The sequence below is a fragment of the Carettochelys insculpta genome, chromosome 2 (genome assembly GCF_033958435.1).
Source record: "Carettochelys insculpta isolate YL-2023 chromosome 2, ASM3395843v1, whole genome shotgun sequence".
In the NCBI taxonomy this organism is placed as follows: domain Eukaryota; kingdom Metazoa; phylum Chordata; order Testudines; family Carettochelyidae; genus Carettochelys; species Carettochelys insculpta.
Genome location: NC_134138.1, coordinates 198,918,572 through 198,941,382, shown reverse-complemented (window position 1 = coordinate 198,941,382; position 22,811 = coordinate 198,918,572). Strand labels below are relative to the sequence as shown.

The 22,811-nt window shown below is 42.7% G+C and overlaps 1 protein-coding gene across 2 annotated transcripts in view; it reads left to right on the top strand.

Moving 5' to 3' along the window:
- Positions 1–22,811, top strand: part of NEK11 (NIMA related kinase 11) — a 186,205-nt gene that overhangs the window by 9,727 nt on the left and 153,667 nt on the right. The window lies entirely within an intron of this gene.

Sequence of the window (22,811 nt, the reverse complement as noted above, 5' to 3'; positions counted from 1 at the left end):
GAAAATGAGCCCCATCTGGACAAGATGCGTGGTGGCAAGCCGCGTCAATTTTGAAGTGCCGCTGCCGCCCGCATGCTAATGAAGAGCTGAATATGCATTTCCGTGCTTCATTAGTAAACTTCGAAATGGCCGTTTGCGTGGCCATTTCGAAGTTTGGGGCTCATGTAGACGTAGCCACTGAGACCATCCTAACGAAGATTGGTCAACAGAAAAAGCTGCGTGTTTTTGGCAGTGTCTTCATGTATTCTTGAATTTGGCATGATCAACTTGATGTAAACATAAGCTCTTTGCATGGTTGAAATTTGAATGTTCGGATCTGAAGTGGTTGTATTTTTAGCAGAAAAAAACATTAATTAAATTGGACAGAAAAATGTTTTTGCCATCACAGAAGTGCCTGTGCAAATGCATGTGGTACAATAGGATGACGTTAGGTCTCATTTCACATTCACTTTTGTCCCAGATGGTAAAGGCCTTGCAGTTTTAATTAATCTCAGAGGAAGTACCCTTCACTTCAAACAATTTGTGCGCTGATTTATTATGACATCTTATCCCTAGGTACATAGTACCTTCCCCAGATTCACTATTTTGGGGTTATAAGAGATGAGAAAAAGAAGTGGTAAAAAAACTTCAGAAGTACCAACTGATCTTAACATTGTGTAATTAAACTAAGTACAGAGACTATGTTCACCTGAAGTGAGCATCATTGACAGGGGTTGGCACCCAAAATAGCAAGAAGAGCCATTTTTTCCAATTGGATAAAAAGTGTAATAATTCAAGAGCTGCAATGCATGTGAATATGAGACGGTCCTTAAATAACATCAAACCATATTTTTTGTAACCACTATTTTAAGAACAGGGCACACAAAGTGATTTGTAATGTGATACATGTTTATTGCAGGACATTCACAAACTTTTTACGTATTTTATTTCCTTACGCTTTACATGTGTGTTTGTACCACTGTCTTCGTGACTTTCACTCCCAAACCTTCTCTCTTTCTCTCTGGAGGACGATCGGAGGAGTTGTCCAGTGTTTTGAGATCACATATCATTTACTGTTTAGGTATGAGTTGTTCATTTTGGGGCTTTTAGATGTTCATGTTTATTGAAAATCATCTGGAGGTTTTTCTTTTTCTTTTTTTTAAACTTTGCAATTATAATGTCAGGAGCCACAAAGAAGTCCTTAAAGAGCTGCACTCAGCTCCTGGTTGCAGACCTCTGAGCATTGAGAAAGGAGGGTCTAGAGAGTTCCATGCGTGCTTTCACTGACAAAGGAAGATTTATGAAATGTTGGAGTTACAAATCCTTTACCTCAGGAGTCTCCAACATTTTTAAGCTTTTTGAATTTATGTGCAATCCAGGATTTACCTCAAATGCTTGTGCCCTGCCTCCTTTTCCTGTCCCTTCTATGACGACCTGTCCTGCTCACTCCATCCTGCTAACTCTCCCCCACCACTTTCCTCTCTCACTTTCACCAGGCTCAGGCCCTGCACCACTCCCTAAAGAGATTGTCACGTCCAGCAGTCACTGTTTCGGGGGAGAGCTAGGTGTGCTGTCCCACATCTATAAGAACTGCCCCCATACCTCCCATTGGCCATGGTTCCCTGTCTCCAGCCAATAGGGGTTTGGAAGGTGGTGGCTGCAGGCAAGGACAGCTTGTGAAGACCCACCCAGTCACACCTGTCTCAGGGGCCCATGGGGATGTACCAGCCACTTCCAAGGGTCAGGGCAAGTGGGGAGCCTGCCTTAATTCTACTGTACTGCCCAGCTGTTAGCAGCTGACCTCCCAGTTTGAGTACTGGAGTCTCTGATGAAGTGGGTCTTTACCCCCAAAAGCTTATGCTCCAAAAAATCTGTTAGTCCATAAGGTGTCAAAGGACTTCTGATTGTTTTTACTCAAAGAATTAAATTTAAACATGAGAGAAATAAAAACTATGAAATGCACAGACCAGTCAAAAACTTAAAATAACACACATTGAAAGAAGCAATAACAACACGATTATGTGTTGGGTTGGGAGGTGAGTGACAAGCACACACAGTGTCAGAATGACACCCACATTGTCCCTTTAAATACACTGATCATGTTCAGACAGGAGCAGCTGCCAGCAAGTTCCCTTCATCCTGAGCCCTGCCATGCTCCTCCCTTCGCACCCTCCATGGAAAATAGGGTGCAGGGTTGGGGAAAGGGGACACCCTGACATTGGTGCTCCCCTCCTCTTCTTCACCCACTCGGTAAAACTAACAGTAGACACCTGGGGTTGGGGAGGGGAATTCCAAAGCAGAGAGCAGAGAAGCATGACAGTGGGGGGATGAGCAGCTGACGTGCTGGCACTTGATAGCCTCCCTGATAAACCAGTCAGGATTACCTGTCAGAGGCTCCAACATCTAACAATAGATCCCAGCCTACTGGTCGGTGAGCACTGCCTTACATGTTCTGGAGAATTTGCTTCCATGAGTCAAGTCTGTGCATTGCTTTAAGTTGATTCTGGGCATGTGAGGCACTGTGTGTGTCCCCCCGATAGCCATTACGTTTGGAGAACTCCAGATACTAGTAAATTATATTCATTACCAAAATATGATGAAACAAAATGTTTATTAAATTCAAAGTCATGGAAATTGGCAGTTCTGAGGAGCCTCAAGTGCATGAAATAAATATTCTTTGCCACTAAATTCATGATTGAATAGTAACAGAGAGGAAGCCGTGCTAGTCTGTACACTATCAAAACAAAAAGCAGTCAAGCAGCACTTTAAAGACTAGCAAAATAGTTTATTAGGTGAGCTTTCATGGGACAGACCCACTTCTTCAGACCGTAGCCAGACCAGAACAGACTCAATATTCAAGGCACAGAGAACCAAAAACAGTAAGCAAGGAGGACAAATCAGAAAAAGATAGTCAAAGTGAGCAAATCAGAGAGTGGAGGGGTGGGGGGGAAGGTCAAGCATTAGATTGAGCCAAGTATGCAGACGAGCCCCTATGGTGACTCAGAAAGTTCCCATCACGATTTAAACCATGTGTTAATGTGCCGAATTTGAACATAAAAGCCAGCTCCGCTGCTTCCCTTTCCAGAACGGTGCAATAATTTTTCTTTGTCCTGGTTGATTTTCTAAGGATATGTCCAATCCATCTCCATCTTTTCTTCCTGATTTCTTCTTCGACAGGAAGTTAGTGAGTCAGTTGCCACAGGTCTTGGTTGTTCATGGTGTATGGCTGGTGGATCTGTGGGGTTTAATGGAAGAAGTTATTGATAAATGTTTGGATTCTTTTTGACAGTCCTCTTTGTTGTTCTCCAAGTTTCTGCCACATACATACAGTATGACTGAAGTGGTAATAACACCCCAAATACATAATTTTTTGCCTTTAGCGCCCCCCTGTAAAAATTGTTGCAGCACTACTGCGTGAGCCATGATTTCCCTTTACAAACGCCAAATTGACTTTTCCCCATCAAATTGTGTTCATCTTTGTCTGATAAGTCTATTCTTTACTAGAGTTCCAACCAATTTGCCTGGTACTGAAGTAGGTTTACTGTCTTATAATTGCCAGCATTGTCTGTAGAGCCTTTTTCAAAAACTGGCATTATATTAGATATCCTCCAGGCCTCTGATAGAGAGCTGATTCAAGCGATAGTTTACATACTACAGTAAGCAGCTCTGCAATTTCATATTTGGGTTCCTTCAGAACTCTTGGTGAATGACATCTGGTCTTGGTGACTTATTAATGTTTAATTTATCAATTTGTTCCTAAAGCTCCTTTCTCTACATCTCAATCTGGGACATTTTCTTGGATTTTTCACTTACAAATATTAGCTTAAGGTTGGGACTCTTCTTCACATCCTCTGCAGTGAAGACCAATGCAAAGAATTAATTTAACTTCTTTTGAAATGGCCTTATCTTCCTGGAGTGCTCCATTAGCACTTCGATCATCCAGTGACTCCAGTCACTGTTTGACACATTTGTTGCTTCTGATGCATGTAATTTTTAGTTTTTGTTGCTATTTTTATTTCTTTGTTAGCTGTTCTTCAGCTACCTTTCTGGCCTGCCTATTTATGCTTTTGTACTTGACTTTCCAGAGTTTATGCTCCTTTGTATTTTCCGCTGTAGGATTTAACTTCCAAGTTTTCAAGGATGCCTTTTATCTTCTGTCCCCTCTTTTTTTTTTTTTTCCCCAGTGCTAGTGGCATTTTTGGTACTTCTAATGACGTTTTAAAATTTTACTCTTTTGCCTTTTCCTTTTAATTTCCATTTAAGTACTTCTCATTTTATATAGTTTCCCTTCTTGTAGTAGAATGCTACTGTGGAGACAGGGATTGGTATTTTTTTTCTGCTACCCTCAAGGAGATTAAATTAAATTACATTATGGTCACAGCTACCAAGCATTTCAGCTAGCTGTATTTACCTCTTGGATTAGATCCTGTGCTCTTTTTAGGACTAAATCAATAATTACCTCTTGTGAACAGTTTGCACCTGGGCCCAGGTGGCCTAGTGGCTAGACCCCCTGGCCAGGGCCTGTGGGTGAGTCTGCAGCCCCCACCCAAGCATCTATGGGTTGAGTTTGGAGCGTGGCCCCAAGAATCTAGTTCCCCCTTTTGGCATGAGCAGGGATCCCTGGGGAGGGGCTCCCACTCCCCTCAGTACCTGGGGAAGGGTCCTGGGCTGTGCCCTCCAGCGGCTAACCAGGTGGCAGCTCTGGCCTGGTGCCTTCTGCCTCAGAGCCAGCTCCTGCCTCTTGGCTGGTCAGCCTCCAACTGAGCTGGCTTCCCTCTCTTTATACCCCTCCAGGCCTGACACTGGCTGCAGGTGAACTGGAGTGGGGCTGATTGGTCTGACAGGCCTAGTTTAACCCCTGCCTTGCCTGGCCTCCCTTTCACCCTCCTACACCTCCCCTTTTATGAGTTCCAAGACTTGCTGCTCCAAGAAGCAGTATTAACAGTGCCTAAAAATTTTAACTCTGCATCCCGTCCTTAGGTAACTTGTACCCAGTAAATATGGGGACAGTTGAAATCCTACAATATTATAGTTTTTTATTTTCATAGTCTCTCTAATCTCCCTGAGCATTTCACTATCAGCAACATGATATCAGGCGGTCAGTAGTGTAGTCCTACTGTTATATTCTGATTAATCAAGAATGACATTTCAACCCACAGAGATTCTAGGATATAGTTTGATTCATTTCTGTTTTTTGACTCTATACTTCGTTTCACATACAGTGCTGATTCCTCACCAGCACAACCTACTCTGTCATTCCTATCTGTTCATCACAAGGCTAGTAATCATGCATGCTGCAGTCATGCAAGAAATTGAATCGCCTCTACTGGGCTTCTAGCCTTCTGCCTGCATTATTTTTACTGATAGAGCTTATCTTTTTCTTTTTTTTATTTAATATAAGGTGTTTGTTTAGCCTAAGTTTAGAGACTGTTAGGTATATCTGAGTCTCTCACTCCCTCTCTAAACTCCTTTGCAAGACTCCACTGTTCAGAAGCTCCTCTGGTCACAGGATTTGGCTATTTAGCCACTGATCCTCTCCCTTGGGCAGCCCCACTCTTTGGTAAAGGGCTGCTAAAGGACTCTCTCCTTGCTAACAACAGAACCAAGATTCTCTAAAGAGTCGACACATTCAATTTTTTGTCCATAGATTGCAGTAGATAGAGGTAGAGGTCCATCGGTCACTTTCATCACTTTGGTTTTCTTCCAGTTGACATGAAGACCAAGTTTATTTGTGTCTTCCAGAAGAGTAGGCAATACATTGATTATATCAGTTAACAAGGATTCAAATATAGCTCTGTCATCTACATTTTCAAGATTTGTTATGCAGAAGGCATGCAGTACCAGCCTCCAGTATTCAGCTTGTGCAGAGGTCGGCAACCAAAATAGCAAGAAGGGCCATTTTTTTTCTAATCCAGTAAAAAAACCTCAATCATTCAAGAGTCGCAATGCATGTGAATATGAGATAGTCCTTAATAAATAACATCAAGCCATACTTCTTGTAACCCCTATTTTAAGAACAGGGCACACAATGATTTGTAATGGGATACATGTTTACCACAGGACATTCACAAACTTTTTACATATTCTCTCAAGATTGCATTTTTTGTTGGTGGTGAATTTCTCATTGCCAATGAGACATAAAGGGAGCCCAGACAAACTCCATGTAAATGTGTAGTATTGGGTCCCTTCAGTTTGAAATTCTCTGTTTTCATCATTGATTGATTGTCCTCTTTTTTGAAGCCTTTCCTACCCCACTTTAATTATGCCAGTTTTATTTCACTTTTAATTTCAGTTGTCTTTCTCAAAATGCATGTTGCCTTTCACAGCAGGAATGCCACAAGTTTCCTTTTCAAAATCAAGACTTTATTAGCAACGTGCTCAAAACACAGACACAGTATCATATCTGACAATACACTGTATATATTGAAGGGGGATTTATCCAAAGTTTCAAGATCACATATCGTTTGCTATTTAGATATGAGTAATTCATTTTTGGGCTTCTAGATGTCCTCCATTTATCGAAAATAATCATGAATTTGTTTTTATTTTGCATTTATAGCATTGGGAGCCACAAAAGAATCCTTAAAGAGCCACATGTGGCTACAGAGCTGCAGATCCCTGAGCTAGTGAATGCATCCATCATTCAGTAAATAATAATGTTGCAACACCTGGGGCAGCCACGTGTCCTTGACAGACATGCCTTTATTGTATTTATACCAGTTCGTATTTTTTTTCTTTTGTTCCCTTTCACTGAGAAATTTAATTTACAATAACATCAGCTGTTTATTTTATGGGATCATCTGTGGACGGAAGCATTTCAGACATTGCCTGTTTTGTGAGAGACAAAACTGAATGCGCCATCTAATTCTGTTGATATAGTTCTGTATTCGGTTATGGATTCTTATTTCTATTTTATTACTTTTTGTTTTGACATGCAGGGTTTCGCATCAGTTAAATGTAAATGCTTATCACCGCTTATTTTGTGATAAAGCTCTGCAGTTCAACAGTGCACCACTTGGAGGCACCTGTGTATTGCAATAATTCTGCTTAGCTGCTGCTGAATAATTGTAAATTCAAAAGTAGATTCCTTTAATCTTCTGTCATCTATATGTACAAATAGATATAATTTCAGATACAAGTATATAGTATAACCTGAATACGGCATTCAAGATGGAAAAGATTCATCATTGATGTAAATTTCGCATATTACAGGAATACATGACATTAAAGTTCATATATTATTCATGGACAGACTTTATCTAAGACTTTTTCCCTTTCTAACAAAGCTGATATTGTAAGCTAGTAAAGTGCATAAAAACATTTAACCTTTAAAAATTAATCTTAGTGTTGAATGCAATCATGTTGTGGTCCTTGTTCAATGTCTGTGGGCATTTTGATATATCCAAGGAACTGAGTCACTTATTCCCCTAAATTACTGAGTATATTTGTTTTTTTTCATACTGATTCAGCACATGGTGATATACGGATGTTAGGAAAACTATGAAATCAGTCACAGTTTACTAATGCAAATAATGTTCAGGAAACATACTTTGTCAACCCATGTCATTGTCTAAATAATTGTGGGAAGAACACAGAAACGAACCTTCAGAACAGAAGCTCTCAAGGAGAGCTGAACCTCAACTGGTGATGCAGTTGATTTATAGTTGTTGTTCAAACATATCTTCTGGATTTTCCTTTAACACAATGGTTAGAGAATGACTTAACAAAACACTAACAATGTTTATAATAGCAACAGAGAGGAAGCCGTGCTAGTTTATACACTGTCAAAACAAAAAGCAGTCAAGTAGCACTTTAAAGACTAGCAAAATAGTTTATTAGGTGAGCTTTCGTGGGACAGACGGGTCTGTCCCACGAAAGCTCACCTAATAAACTATTTTGCTAGTCTTTAAAGTGCTACTTGACTGCTTTTTGTTTTGATAATGTTTATAATAGTGTTTCACTGACCTCTCAGAACAATTTCTGGATGAGCCTAGGAAACTTTTTTTTTTCATGTTTCTCAATCACCTAATAGCTTGTGTTCTTCATGATTATAAAATAATGCCTGCAGTTGGCATATTATCTATGGCACACCTGAAGTTAAGTACTTATAAATAAAAAATGTGTGCGTGTGTGCGCACGCGTGCGTACCATGGGCTGCTACGTCCCCAGCCATTGTATGGCTTTGTATGCTTTCTGGTGAATTTTAATATTTTAATGGGAGCTTTACAAGCACAAATTAATTGAATTTTCACAATATGCAACCTTGCTTTGTTCATGGACACTGTCACTGTACATGTTTGGGTTATATAAAAATTTTGTATTGGCATTTGGTTAGTTTGTGAATATATTCACATGTGGATGCACTTATAGTGGTATAAAGTTGCTTTATACTGATGTAGTTTACGCCCCTTCCTGCACCAGTATAGTTAAAGTGGGATAACTGTTGTGTGTAGACAGACCTAAGAGCGTGGAAGCAGCTAGTTTCCCATATGCAGGAGAGCTATGTGAATGGTGATCTCTTTGCCCTCACTTCTTGCCATTTTTGTAAGTTTTTCTGCCTCTGCCTTTCTGCCCCACTACAGGGATTCTTTGCTCTTGATCAGGGTTCCTTTTCAGCTACCAAACCTTATAGAGTGTAGGGCTGGCTTCAGAACTGATGCCAGCTGTTACTCCCTGGCTATCTCTTAGCATCAGGCAGAATAGATAAAAAGGAGCAGCAGGTGGGGGCAGAACTGGAAGTGTCTTTAGATGAGGCAGCCAACAGGGGGTGGGGAAGAGGTTGCTGAGCTGGCAAGAGAGATACTGCTGTAATATGGCCGTCCACTGCTAATGCCTCCTCCTGCTGTGTCTCATAAGCCTGTTATTCTGGCTAAGACTGTAGTTACTAAGGACCGGTAGGTAAATCATGGGCCAGTATCTGTGAAACAAGGGGTGTTGGCTATGATAACTATGTATTAAATATACCTGCAAACCAGTATATGCCTGCATTCATCACAAAAGTTATCCACTAGAGGGGAAGTGTGTCCTGTGTAATTAAAGGAGCTTTTCATTTCTTTCTTGGTGTTCTCTTTAAACATACCCCCAGTCTCCTGATTCAGATTTTGTCATTGATTCTGAGAATCGTATAAGCTGTAGACATGATAAAACGTCATAACTGACATATTTTAATCTCACTTTTTACTCATCAGTATTTTACATTTACTTCCAATGCACATTTTCATAAGCTTGTTGTGAATTCTATATTAAATATTTCTCTTGAAACAAAGTATAGCAGTAACACTATTGGTAATCAATATTTCAACTCGTGTATCTCACAGTTTGGCTAATCTAAATGCAGTAGTTTCTATTGCTTTATATGTTGTCTACCACTGTAATTTAAATTGTAAGAGAATTACTAGCAACAGTTTTCTAAATCAGTGCAGAAGAAATAAGGCGCCTGTCATGATAAAATGGAAACATACACTGATCATATTTGCAGGATGTTGTACAGGTAATCTAAAAGAAGCTGTCAGCAAATGTTTATTAACCGTTGGTAGGGTCATGGTCTCCTGCTACTTCTCTGTCAGGAAGGCAGAGCATAATCACAAAGAAGACTGAACAGTGGAACTGAAAGAGGACAAAAAATAAAAGATGCTGACAGTTCAGCACCAACACTGAATATATAGTGCACTTCCAATGGAAGTATCACAACTGCACTGAGCTGCCTGCCATGTACAATATGGAATGATCTGTCTCTGAATTTCATTGTGAAGCTCAAATACATGACCCTTGATCCATTTCTGTAGAAGCAGCAAGTACAAAGGCTTGAAAGTGAATCAGAACAAGATTGAAAGGGTTAGAATGCAAACAGATAACCTGTATGTGCTTCTATATAATTTGTTCAATATTTGACCCTGATGTGACAGACAGGAAAGTTAAACTTCTATATGAAGAGCAGTAATTTAAAAATGGATATTATATTTGACAATCTAATACAATAAAATTGAATCCTAGTTGTACATCTCTTTAGATTTTTTTTTTTAAATATAAGCAGCTACAAATTTTTAATTACAAATACATGCTTAGGAAATTCCTAACAAAAAGTACTTAAGCGTTGTGGGTTATTCTTCCTGATATTCAGGCAGTTGCAATTGTAAATGGTAAAATGTATGCTCAACTGCTGATCTAATATCTATAATAATAGAATAGGTATGAAATATTGCCAACATGGTACATATGTTTCTGTGTAGTTCTAAAATACCAGTGTACACTGTGTCATGCTCAACAAGATATTCGAGTGGATTGACTCATTTCTTATACAGTGAGTTAACTTGCATATCATGTTTTTAAATTTACGTTTTCATGTTTAAGTCTGTCTTCTAGAATTTGGCCTACTGTTTTATTTATTAGATAATAACAAAATACTTTTCTATAATACTACCCATCTTGTAGTTTTTAAGGTGTAGTGGTGTAGTCCAGGGGTTCTCAAACTTTTGTATTGGTGACCCTTTCACACAACCAGCCCCTAAGTGTGACTCTCTGGCCGTGTCTACACTAGCCCCAAACTTCGAAATGGCCGTTTCGAAGTTTATTAATGAAGCGCGCGTGCGGGCTGCTGCAGCACTTCAAAATTGACGTGGCTTGCCGCCACACGGCTCATCCAGATGGGGTTCCTTTTCGAAAAGACCTGGCTACTTCGAAGTCCCCTTATTCCCATTTGCTCGTAGGAATAAGGGGACTTCGAAGTAGGCAGGGTCCTTTTGAAAAGGAGCCCTGTCTGGATGAGCCACGCGGCAGCGAGCTGCGTCAATTTTGCCGCGGCCGCCCACATGCTAATGAAGTGCTGAATATGTATTTCAGCACTTCATTAGTAAACTTTGAAATGGCCATTTGCATGGCCATTTCGAAGTTTGGGGCTAGTGTAGACATAGCCTCAGTGTTCTGTGCTGTTATTTAGCTGCAATTTACCTCTAAACATCATCTAAGAGCCCAGTAAGCAGTGGAAGTGTCGGTAATGCTGTTAGACAATATTTTTTACTGCACGTGGTCCAGCAAATTCTCCCACACAGCATCAGTCAGGTCCTGAGAATGCCCAACAAAGAGGTTCAACCTGTACTACACTGAGGAGTGGTTGGTTTATTGAAGCACTTGAGTGGTATAAAGGCAAAAATTTTCTGTACTCTAAGTTCTTATGACAATATATACTGTTATGGGCAGCTTATGATGTACACTCAGATCACTAAAAATATACTCAAACACTAAAACTACATTGAAAGTAATTTAATTTTTCTTTGATGATTCAGAAGTCATTTCAATATTTTGTAGTGCCTCAAGATCATCATTATCAACATCAACAGTCAATTTGATGTGGAACATTTAGGAGATTTGGTTAAATCTGTAATGCCCCTGTGACACACCCTGGAAGCTGCTTTTTAGAATAAACCCCTGGTTTCAGGTTGCTTACTTGTCTTCTGCTTTTATGCATAAAAGTATAATGCAAAATGTGGAGTTGCATAACCTGCCGGGCAGTATTCTAGTCCCAGTGACTAGATTGAAGATTTGTATTGGGAGATATCGGAAATGCCAGTTAATTGACCTTTTTGGTTAATTCAGTGCTTCTGCTGAATAAGATAAAAGAACTTCTGCTGTACATTTCTCTTTAATGGTTCCATTTAAGACCATTGATGGTGAGTGTATTTAATGAGTCACCTACAAAATGCGGGGAAAAAAATTCCATATTCTTCATATGAGATTCTTGAATCATATTCCTCCAATATTAATAAGGTTGCATTTTTTGAGATTTTGAAAGGTTTACTTTCATTTTTGGCAGTCAATACTCTTTTGTTTCTTGATGATCCACTCAATATCAGATTCATAGTCTTCTAAAGCAAGAGGCTAGTGCCAGCATTTAAAAATATGTATGGTGATATCAATGCAGTCCCTCTGATGTCATTATTGTTAGCTGTGCCTGGGATTCCTCTCTCCTGCCCCACTTACTTTCCCAAAAGATAATTCCTCAATTAGCCTACATCTGAGTTATTTATTTGTGTTAAATTACTTAATATATCAACATTCCTGTGATATCAGTGGCTTGCTGTACAACAGTCGACACTGGGAAGACAGTGCTATCATCTGTGGATAATGAACGTTCCAATCAATTGTATAAAGAGGAGCTTTGGGTTAAGTCTCACCATTTCGTAACCATGGATGGACAAGTAACAGAAGTGCACAGTAGGCAATAGGGATTTCTACTTCATAAATATTCAGAAGGTATTAATATGTCCCCTTGGTGGAAGGCATATGCTGAGAAGTGCCAACCACCCTGCACTGTTCCTGCATGTGGTAATTGTGGGGTGTCAGCTCAACTTCTGCCTCTGACTTGCATTATACCATTAACCTAGACTCATGCTATGATTCCTTGGAAACTGTGCACTTAGCTGAATAATTTATAACCTGACTTTCAATTATTTATGGCTTCTTATTACAACTGAAATAAAATCTAAAGGTGGAAGAGTTCTGTGACTTATGAATATCCAAGAGACAATCAGCAGATTGCTGTGTAGTTAAGTCCTTGCATTTGCTCCTGTTTGTTTCTCTGAAGGTATTCCAAAGAGAACATTCATATGAACCTGAATCGATTAAAACAATAACAAATGACTTCCTGCTGGTTGCTGTGGATTTGTTCACCTAATTATGCTGTTTGCCTTTTCTCCAGCCTCATTTAGACCTGGGTATAAAAATATAAATTAAAACAGGAATTGTTCAGGTCATCGTAGGTTTATGAACAAATAATTGTGTCTATGCTAGAGAGTGAACAAGAGAACTTTACCAACAGAGCTTTCCTAGCACGTCTTTGTTTTTATAAGTTATTATTATTAGACAGTATTTTTCACTGATTTCAATCAAGTGTGTTTCTTTTAGTTCAATGAAAATAAGCAGTTAATCTTTTTCTGAGTACAATCACCATACGGCACATTCTTGCTAGTTTAGCACATAACTGCATGTAAGCCAAGATTGTCAAAAATGACTAGTGATTTTTGAGTTTCTCTGTTTTTGGGTTTCCAACCCTTAGAGCAGCAGTTCCCAACCTTTTCGAGATAGGGACACATTTTGACAATTCAGGAAGACTTTGTGACTCAAGGCACTTCAAAATGGAGGGTGGGGGGTGAGATTCTCTCCTGGGACCCGCCCCCCCCAGTCCCCTGGGTTAAATCCCTCTCAGCCCCAAAATGTCCCCCTGCTCCCTGTTTTAAACCACTCTCAGTCCCATCCCATCCTCTTGCCCCCAGGCTTAGACCCCTATGAGCAAGGGTTGTCAGAATTTTGGAAAACTTATGCAGGACAAGCAGCCCTACCCACGGGATCCCCAAGCAGGACTGCTCGTTCTGCATAAGATTTTCAAAAACCTGGATGGTGGGCAGGGACCCTGGAAGCCCTGCAGCTGAGAGCTGGCTGGGGTGCAGAGTCCCCAGCTGGGAGAGCGAAGGGAAACTCCTGCAGCCATGCAGCTGGGAGCTGGCTGGGACACGGACCACTGACTGGCAGCACCAGCCATGGAATCCCCAGTCAGAGGGGCAAGGGGACCCCTGCAGTCCTGCAGCTGGGAGCTGGCTGGGGCACGGAGCCCTGGCTGGCTCTCAGACCCACTCACCTTCCTGTCCACAGGCTTAAACCCCTCTCAGCCCCTTGCCACCCCACCTACCTCACATGGGAGTTCCGGTCTGCTGCTGACCTGCACTGCTCCTTTGCTGGGCTACCGCTGCTGCCTCCTCCTTCTCTGTCTAGCCCCCCAGCTCTCCTACTCCCTTCCCCCATTCTACTGAAAATTATTTGAAGTGTCCAAAAGCATCTGCCCAAATTGATCAAGGAACCTAAGTGAGTAAGATATGCAACTCCATTGAATTGGGAGATTCGGGCATCCTACTCCCTTGAACTTCCCTTAAGGCTCCCTTGAAATCTGAGCCTAAATAAAGGGTTGTAATGAATTCTATCTGTATAGCCTGCTGGTGCTCCTATGTCAGCAGTTTTGTCATTTTTGTCATATTTGTCATTTTTCAGGGTATCTATATATTGCCAGCAGAAAAGTATGCTATTTGTGTAAAGATTAGTGTTCTGGTACAAAAGGTTCTACTGAATTTGCTTTAATAAATAACAAACAAACCTAAATTGCTAAAATATCCATTTCACAAATTTACAATTATAAAAGTATATGTGCAAAGAAATATTAAAAGTGTATTTGTTTGAGATGATTTTGAAAATCTTAAAATAATTTGTAAATTTTAAATAATTTTATCTGTATTTTTATTCCCCAAAAAGTACAGTGGGGCTGTGTCTACACTTGCAAGGACATTGGGAAAATCCAGCCTTCTTTTGAAAGAGCATGTGGCATGTCTACACACAAAATGCACTCTTTGGATGCTTAGAGACCTGCTCAGGCTCTGGAAAGAGGAGGAGGTCCTAAAGGGAATGGGTGTGAAGTGGCAGAATGCTGCTGCGTTCGCCCACCCAGCCAAAGGGCTGTCTGCCCTAGAACACCTTGCCTGCACCCCCGATCGAGTATGCAGTAAAGTAAAGGAGCTGCATCAGGGTTATGCCTTGGCCCAGGACTCCACTGGCTGCTCAGGGGCAGGTCCAGTGACCTTCCACTGCTGCAGGGAGCTCCCGCCAACATTCCTTCTGGACACCATGGCGGATGAGCCACATCCTGAGTACAAGGGGGATCCTGGACCCAAAGAACACCCCATGCACCCGGAGCTAGAAGCCACCACCAAGGTCTCAAGTGACAAGGGGGACCTTGTGATCGAGTTCCCATCCTCGTCATTGAGCCGGGTGACAGGCAGCCAGGCATTGACAGATAAGTATCTGGCAGGGAACACACGCTGGTCCGTGGGGAGGGAGGGCACCATAGTGCTGGCAGGCCACCCACACACCCAGCGGACCCAGGCCAGATACAGCACAGGTTGCCATGGATCCTAGCATGCTGCAATGGCAACCGGCGATATCCAGCACCTACTCCTCTGGACAGCGCCGCAAGCTGCAGTAATGGGCGGGGGGGGGGCGCAGATCATAGACTGGGACTGCCCCACATGGGCAGGGAGTGCTGTGGCATGCGTGGTACCCCATGTCCACCTGCCACTGGATGGGGGCCGGTGCCTGGGCAGGGGAGGGACATGACCCTTGTGCCATAACACAGGACTGACTCTGTCTTCCTCTCCATTCCTGCAGCCACACCCCAGGAAGGCTGGGAGAGCTCTGACCCATCCATGGTTCTGGACTGCCCGGTGGAGGAGGGGGACTGCTCACCACCCCCAGCCACACCACAAGGGGCCCCAGAGCAGGAGGGCACAACAGTGGGCTGGCAAAGATGGTGCCACCTGTCACTGGGGAGAGCTGGTGGAGCAGCGCCTCTGCATGGACGAGGCACACCATGCATGGCAGAGGGCCATGTGGGATGACCTGCTGGGCCACCTGCAGGAGATTACCTCAATCCTGTGGAAGAACTAGGGGTTTCTGGCCCGCCTGCTCCCCTTGATCCCTCCGAGACTATCTCTTCCCTACCCCCCGCATTCTGCTGAGCCTGCCCCCGCCCCTGCCACCCATGGAATTACCTCCCCGTGCTGTCAGCTTCTTCCCAGCACTGCCAGAGACCCTGGACCAGGGATGGGAGGGTATCCCGGAGCCAACAGGTCTTGTGGCCATCCACCCTGACCCTGGAGTAGCACCCCCCAGGTTGAGTAGTACCCTCAGTTGCGCTGCCTCCCCCTTGGCCAGCCCTCCTGTGGTACGTAGTTTGCCCTTGCTCCCTGCTGTATGTAGATTTGTATTGCAGTTCGTACAAACCACACAGTTGATAGTTATAATTAAAGGTTTTATTTTTGCACCACCCCTGTGTCCTGTGCTCTTGCTGGGGCGGGGGAATGTGGGGGGGGATGTGTGGGGTGCTGTGTAGAGGGGGTCACTGTGGCCCTTATGCAAAGGCCTCTCAGAGGGCCTCTAATTCGGAGCCCGTCCCAGTGGGCCTGGTGGCTTAGGGCAGGGGCAGGCTGTTCGAAGCCAGGGCCAGACTTGGCCGCCCACCACTGGGGTAACACCTCGCTCTTGCTCTCCACAATATTGTGAAGGATGCAGCAGGTGCCCACCTCTTGCGGGACATTCTGCAGGCTGACCTCCAGGTATGGAGGAGGCACTATCACTGGCCTTTCAGGCACCCAAGGGTCTGCTCCACCATATGGTGGGTCTTGTTCAGGGGTGTGTTGAACAACTCCTGGGTGGGATTGGGGTGGCCATTATGGGGCTGCATTAACCAGGGCTGCAGTGGTTAGGCTGAGGCTTCAGAGGCTGGATTCCAGAATACCCAGGCATCATGTATCCAGCCCGCCCAACCCACATAATTGTCCCACAAGTGTCCACTTGGGTCCACCAGCACCTGGAGCACTACCAGCTGGTAGTCCCTATGATTTATATAGATGCCAGCACTGTGTTTCGGGGTGCGGATGGGGATGTGCATCCTGCCCAAGGCACCAAAGAAATATAGGAAGCTGAGCGCTGGGAATCCCACGATCACTGCATCCACGTCCCACATGCAGACCACCCAGTGCAGCAGTATGACGTTGATGGCATGCACAGCCTGCATGGGAGGGAGGGCATGTGCTCTTGTGAGGGCGTGATGGGGTGTTCCTGGCCCCCACCTCCCAGGGCCCTCTCCCTGTCTCCTTTCCGCTGGGCCCCCTTCGCTGAATCCCCAGCCACCCAGGGTACCCTGTTGACTGGCGGCCCCCTCCCTCACCTTGAATTGGTGCTCCACTGACCGGTGACTGTCTGAGGTAGCCAGCTTCCAGATGGCAATGGCCACTCATTTTTCAAAGGGGAAGGTGGGCTGCATGCGGGTGTCCTGGTATCTCAGGGTGGGAGTGAGCCAGTCCGCCTTCTCATGCGGAAATTCCACACCCACCTGGCATTGTCCCAGTCCCCAAGCACCAGCTGCTCCTTCCTGTCTGTGCTGCTGAGGTGGCTCCAGAGGCAGTAGGGTGCTCCGGTTTGGCACTGGTGGGATCCCCGGTTTGAGGGCTCCAGAGCTCCGGCAGCAGAGGTCACGCCCAGTAGGAGATGGAGGACGGCCGTGAGAACTCTGGCCAGCTGGCCAAGCACGGCATCAAGGATGGCCAGCTCAATGATGAGGAGCTGCTGTTGGGCATCCATGGCAACTGGCTGCCAGGCATGTTTGGGCTTTGCAGGGCTTGTGATGGCTTTGCAGGCCTCAGCATGTGCAGGGTAAGCATGCTTGGGAGGGGCCCTCTAAGGGAGAAGGTGGCTGTGGGGCCGAGAAGGGTTTGTCCACCATACAACCTCATCTGTGGTGTTTCCTGGCCTGTTCTTTTGAAAGACTGCCTGTAGCTGTGTGGACACTCTATTTCGAAAGAGCGGGCTGGTCTTTTAAAAGAGCGGATCGCAATGTCAATCCACTTTTTGTGTGTAGAAGCAATTGGATTTCACAAGGTGATCTTTCAAAAGGTGGATTTCAAAGCTCGCCTTTTGAAAGTGCACTGTAGTGTAGATGTAATCTTGGTCTAGTAAACAAACAAAACCCCCTTTTCAACTGAATGCAGCCTGGTAGTCGGGCAGCTGCCCCACTCTGGCAAGAGAAGGGTTAAAAGCAGGCCCAAGGGAGCCTGGGTAAACCCAACCAATGAAGGCTAGGCTTTATAGGAAGCCAGTCAGAAGGCAGCTTGTTGGGGCAGCACTGATATAAGGAGCTAAGGGTATTTGGTTGCAAAGAGCACAGAACATACTACTTCTGGTCATAATGGCTCTAAATTCCTCAGAGACATACAACGTATCTGAATGTGCTTATTAGTAGTATATTACTGCAGTGTGTCTGCATTTGCAAGATATAATTACTATTTAACTCTTGATCAAGGACGTTGTAGTTCTTCCCCCTGCAAAGCTGACTTGAGGCTCTTTGCTACATTTAATACCTTGCTGCTGTGAATGAAGTACGCTCCTGATGCATGGGTAGGACCCTGCCTGATTCATGATTGTGAAAATGCACCAGAGACTATGAAACCTGGTCTCCATGAAATCTGTGTAGTGTAAAGGTAAAAGTACATAAAAAGCAGATTTCATGGGAGAGATGAGCGTTGCTCAAATTTCGGGTTCCAATCCAGGAAAGAGTTGTGGAGGGATCACAAAGTTATTGGAGGGGAGTCATGGTGTTGCGACCCATACTTCTCTGCTGCCTTCAGAGCCAGGGTGGTACAATAAGAGTGGCAGCTGCTGGCGAGGGCCCGCTTTGAAGGCCAGCAGCACAGACGTAAGAGTAACAATGCAATACCATATCACACTCTGCTATCCTTACTAGCAGCTGTGCTGCCTTTAGATCTTGGCTCCTGATCAATAGCTGCTGCTCTCTACTCACTCAGCTCTGAAGGCAGTGCCACCACCAGCAGCAGTGCAAGAGGAAAGGATGACAGTACCACAACCCCCCTACAATAACTTTGTGATCCTATGTCTCTTCCCCCAATAATGCTTTTTTGGGTCAGGTCTCGTACAATTATAACATTTCTGATTAAAATACCTAAAATAGTGAAATTTATAATTTTTAAAGTCCCGCGACAGTGAAATTGACCCAAATGGACCATGAATTTGGTAGGGACTTATGCACTGGTCAATCAATATATTTGTTTATTATATTCTTATTGGGGTAGTTTTTCTGGAACATATACATGTTGATAAGAATAACCCCTAGTTCAGCACATATTTATATGTACAGTGGACCCTTCAGGAACAATAACTTTAGTACTGATAGATAATTCCTTCCTTGTTGTTCTTCACATGTCATTGAGTTCATCTGAGACCTCAGTATCATTGCACAGCTTTTTGACCAAGGATGCTCAATGTACACAATTTTCTCAGTCAGTATTGCTATATCCCCTTGCATGTTGTTGGACTGTGTGATATTTGTACTTTATTGTTGAACTGCAATAATTTGTGTATGATGCTAATCACATATTTGAGGGATATGTATTGAAAAAGATGGAAGACCGGTACAAGGAGGAGTGGGAATTCAGACTTGTCAAATCTGAAGCTGATTAGTATTCATGTAAATTGCATATGGGAAATGGTTTTAAAAAGTTACACTACTTAAATTAATTAAAGATATTTATGTTAAGGTGTATAATTGTTCAATTTAACAAATTTAAATACAGAAGACAGGGAATTTTTATTTTATAAAATCTTTTAATTTTACTTTGTACTGTTTGTACATGCTTACAACAGTTGCTGAGCCTTTTTTTTCCTCCTGTAATGCTAGATTCACTGAAACATAGCTTCAGTCTCATAAGTACAGTCATTACTTATGTTGCAGTTGATGCATAGGGCTCTCTGTTACAGAATTATTCTTTCAGAATAATCTCCATGTACCTACAAAAACAAACTCCCTTTTTGTCATGTTTGAAGTACAACTCTAGAGATTCAATAAATGTGATATGCCAGTTATAAAATATTTCATGAAAGAATGGTGCTTAGAACCAAATGAAATATTAAACTTTATTTTCTTTAACTATTAATCTATGTCCCTAAAAGAACATCTGATTTTGCAAGCATTGGTTACCAGAGATGATATTAAAATAAGGTACGTCAAACATATACATGTCTTCCAGAGAGTTTGTTGCTTGAATGGATGTCACAATGGGAAAAATGGCTATTTCAGCTACAAGCTTTTAGTTATATTCACGGAAAACAAGTCTTCATATATATATATATATATATATATATATATATATAAACAGATTCCTTGCCCCTTGATACATAAATCCCCTGAGAATATTTTGTTTTCCATTACCATTAGCAACAACTGGCATCTGTGACATTTAGTTATGTTTTTAAACATGACCAGTCAGAAGGAGAAAGTGCCTATCAACTTTCATTCTACTAGTTAAAATAATGATGAACAGTAGATGGTAGTAATCCAACATCTAGAGAGGGAGTTCTAAAAATCATGATATGCAGTCTGTATCCATAAATATTTTTAGTAACCTGTCTTGAAGCCACAGCAATTTCTTCATTTTATTTACAGTCTATCAGTATTTGAGTTTAAATGTATAAAAAAGCCAAAACAGGTAATTAAAGTATTTTTGATTTCCTCCAAGGAAAAGTATATAAGAGCTGAAAAAATACAGCTTTATGAAGAGGATTCTTCTTGTTTTTATTCATCACTTTATTGGGATAACCAAATCAGTGTCCATCTCTCCTAGGTACTATAAGTTTTTTTCCAAGACCTGATCATAGGACAATAATGTAAATTCTGAAAAAGGTAACAAAATCAATAAATCCAAAGGAAAAGATTTCTGAAGTATAAATCAAGGCATTTGGATGACTCTTTTTAGAACAAAATTGTGGCCTGTTGCTTATCTGGAGTGCCAAAACTATTCTGGTTTGCTATTCTGCATATTTTTCCTATCATAAACATTTAGGTTCTGCTAAACCAGTCCATAGTTTGTCTTTTGTGTAGGCTGGGGGAAGTAGCCAACTGGGCACATTAATCCCTGCTGTAACTTTATTTCAGTGGTGTTACATCAGAGATGAATTTGTCTCAATAATTTTATATTTTCTACATTGATATGAGGGAAGATAATTGATTTCAGCAATAGCGATATTGAATTTCTCAGTGATAGAGCATGAGTTTATGTGAAGAAATTCAATTAAACGGTTTAAAATATTTAAGTAAATTCAACGATTTTGACTTCGTGTATTTGGAATTATTGATGAAAATGGGGAATGGAAACTTTTCCTTGGATGATTGTCGTCCATAAATTCATAGCCAGTTATCACTGGTTGATCTGTGGGTGACTAATGAAACAAATCTGGGATTCACAGATCACAACCAGGACAGAGTTTTCCCAGTGGAAGGTGAGGTGGGTTGGGGGTCTACATTGCTGAGTTGGCTCTGGCATGGACTTTCCTGCTGATTTGCACAAATGGGAGAATAGAGCAAATACACAGATGAGAAGGTTGGGGACCGTGATGTGGGGGATAGGAGGTGTGGCAGCATACAAGAATCCTGGCATTGGGGAAATAGGAGGCCGCTGGGGAAGAGGGCCATATATAATCCCTAGTATGGCTGGAGGATGGGTAGCAAAGGTATGGGGAAAATGACACAGATTCACTGGCAGGCATATGAGGAAATGGGACAGTGTGGAGCCCTTGTCGTAGCGAGGAAAGTGAGAATGGAGGATTTGAAGGAAAGAGGAATGATGGGGCACATAGAGTTCCTAACATGCTGCACGTATTGAGGGACTGTATTATGGTGGGAGGGGGAAATGGGGGCCATGCAGAGTCCCTGAAGTGCAGGGGAAGAGGGGAAATGGGGGACTGCGCAAAGCCCCTTGCATGACACACTTATTGTGTGAGGTTAACTGGGACTTCCTGATTAAAAAGTCTGACAGGAAGATGAAACATGGGGAATTTTCAGAGCAAAGGGACAGGTGCAGGAGCCCCTGTTGACGTATAATGAGCTTGGTCCTACAGAGCTTGTGTTTTAATGAGTGAATAGACTGAATCATCCTTTCACCCTCTAAAGCAGATCCAAAGAAAAGGTGTGCTGGCCAACTAGTATGTGAAAACTCACAATGTGTTATGCCACCACTACATTCACTTTAAAAAATCCTGAACTCCTCTCTTGTACTTCCCTTCCCCCTTCCCAAAAAACCCATTGGGACTATGACAGTAATTTCAGATAGAAGCTGTTTGATTAAATGGTAAGCTTTATATTGGTTAGATAGCAGATAATTTGCTGGAATTGTTGTGGAGAGATTTCTAACATCTTAACGCTTTCATTTAACGTAATTAGGGCCCTATCAAATTCACAGTCCCCTTTGGTCAATTTCACAGACATAAGATTTTAAAAATAATAAATTTCATGGTTTCAGACATTTAAATTTCTCAATGTCATAATTGTAGGAATACTGACTCAAAAGTGAGTTGTGGGGGGAGTTCACAAAGTTATTGTAGTGGGGTTGTGATACTGCTGTCCTTTTGCTCTGCTGCTGGCAATTCCTTCAGATATGGGCAGCTGGAGAGTGGCAGCTCCAGTAGTCACCACCACAAGCAGAGATACAGAGGCAAGGATGGCATGTGCTGCTGCTTTCACAGATGGGCCCTGGGTCAGCAGCCGCCACTCTCCTGCTCCCCCTGCTTCTGAAGACAGCAGCATAGAATTAAGTGTGGCATGGCATGGTATTTCCATTACTTCTACGCTGCCGCTGGTGGGCACTGCCTTCAGAGCAGGGCACCTGGCCAGCACCCTCCTTTCTCTGGTTGTCCAGCTCTGAAGAAAATGGGGAAGTAAGGGTGGAAATACCTTGACCCATCTACAATAAGTTGCGACTCCATTGCAAACCCTTTTCGGGTAAGGACCACAAGTCTGAGAAATATGGGTCTTCTTCTGTGAAATCTGTATAGTATAGAGTAAAAGCACACAAAAGACTAGATTTCAAGGGGTAGGGGAAAGGAACCAGATTTTAGTCTGTGATGTGGTTTTCATGGTCATGAACTTGGTAGGGCCCAAAACATAATATATAACTATATATGGGCTTGTCTACGTTAGCTGCCTACTTCGAAGGGAGCATGGTAAGTAGGGTGTTGGGAGTTTATTAATGAAGTGCTGTGGTGCAAATGCAGCACTTCATTAAGCAAATACCCTCCTGCGGCAACTTTGAAGGGTTAAACTTCAAAGTGCTGGCTCATGTCTACCTGCGGCTAACCTGCCAGTACTTCGAAGTGGTCAGGGTACTTCGAATTCCCTTTACTACTCAAATTTTTGAGACTTCAAAGTACCCTGGGCACTTTGAAGTACC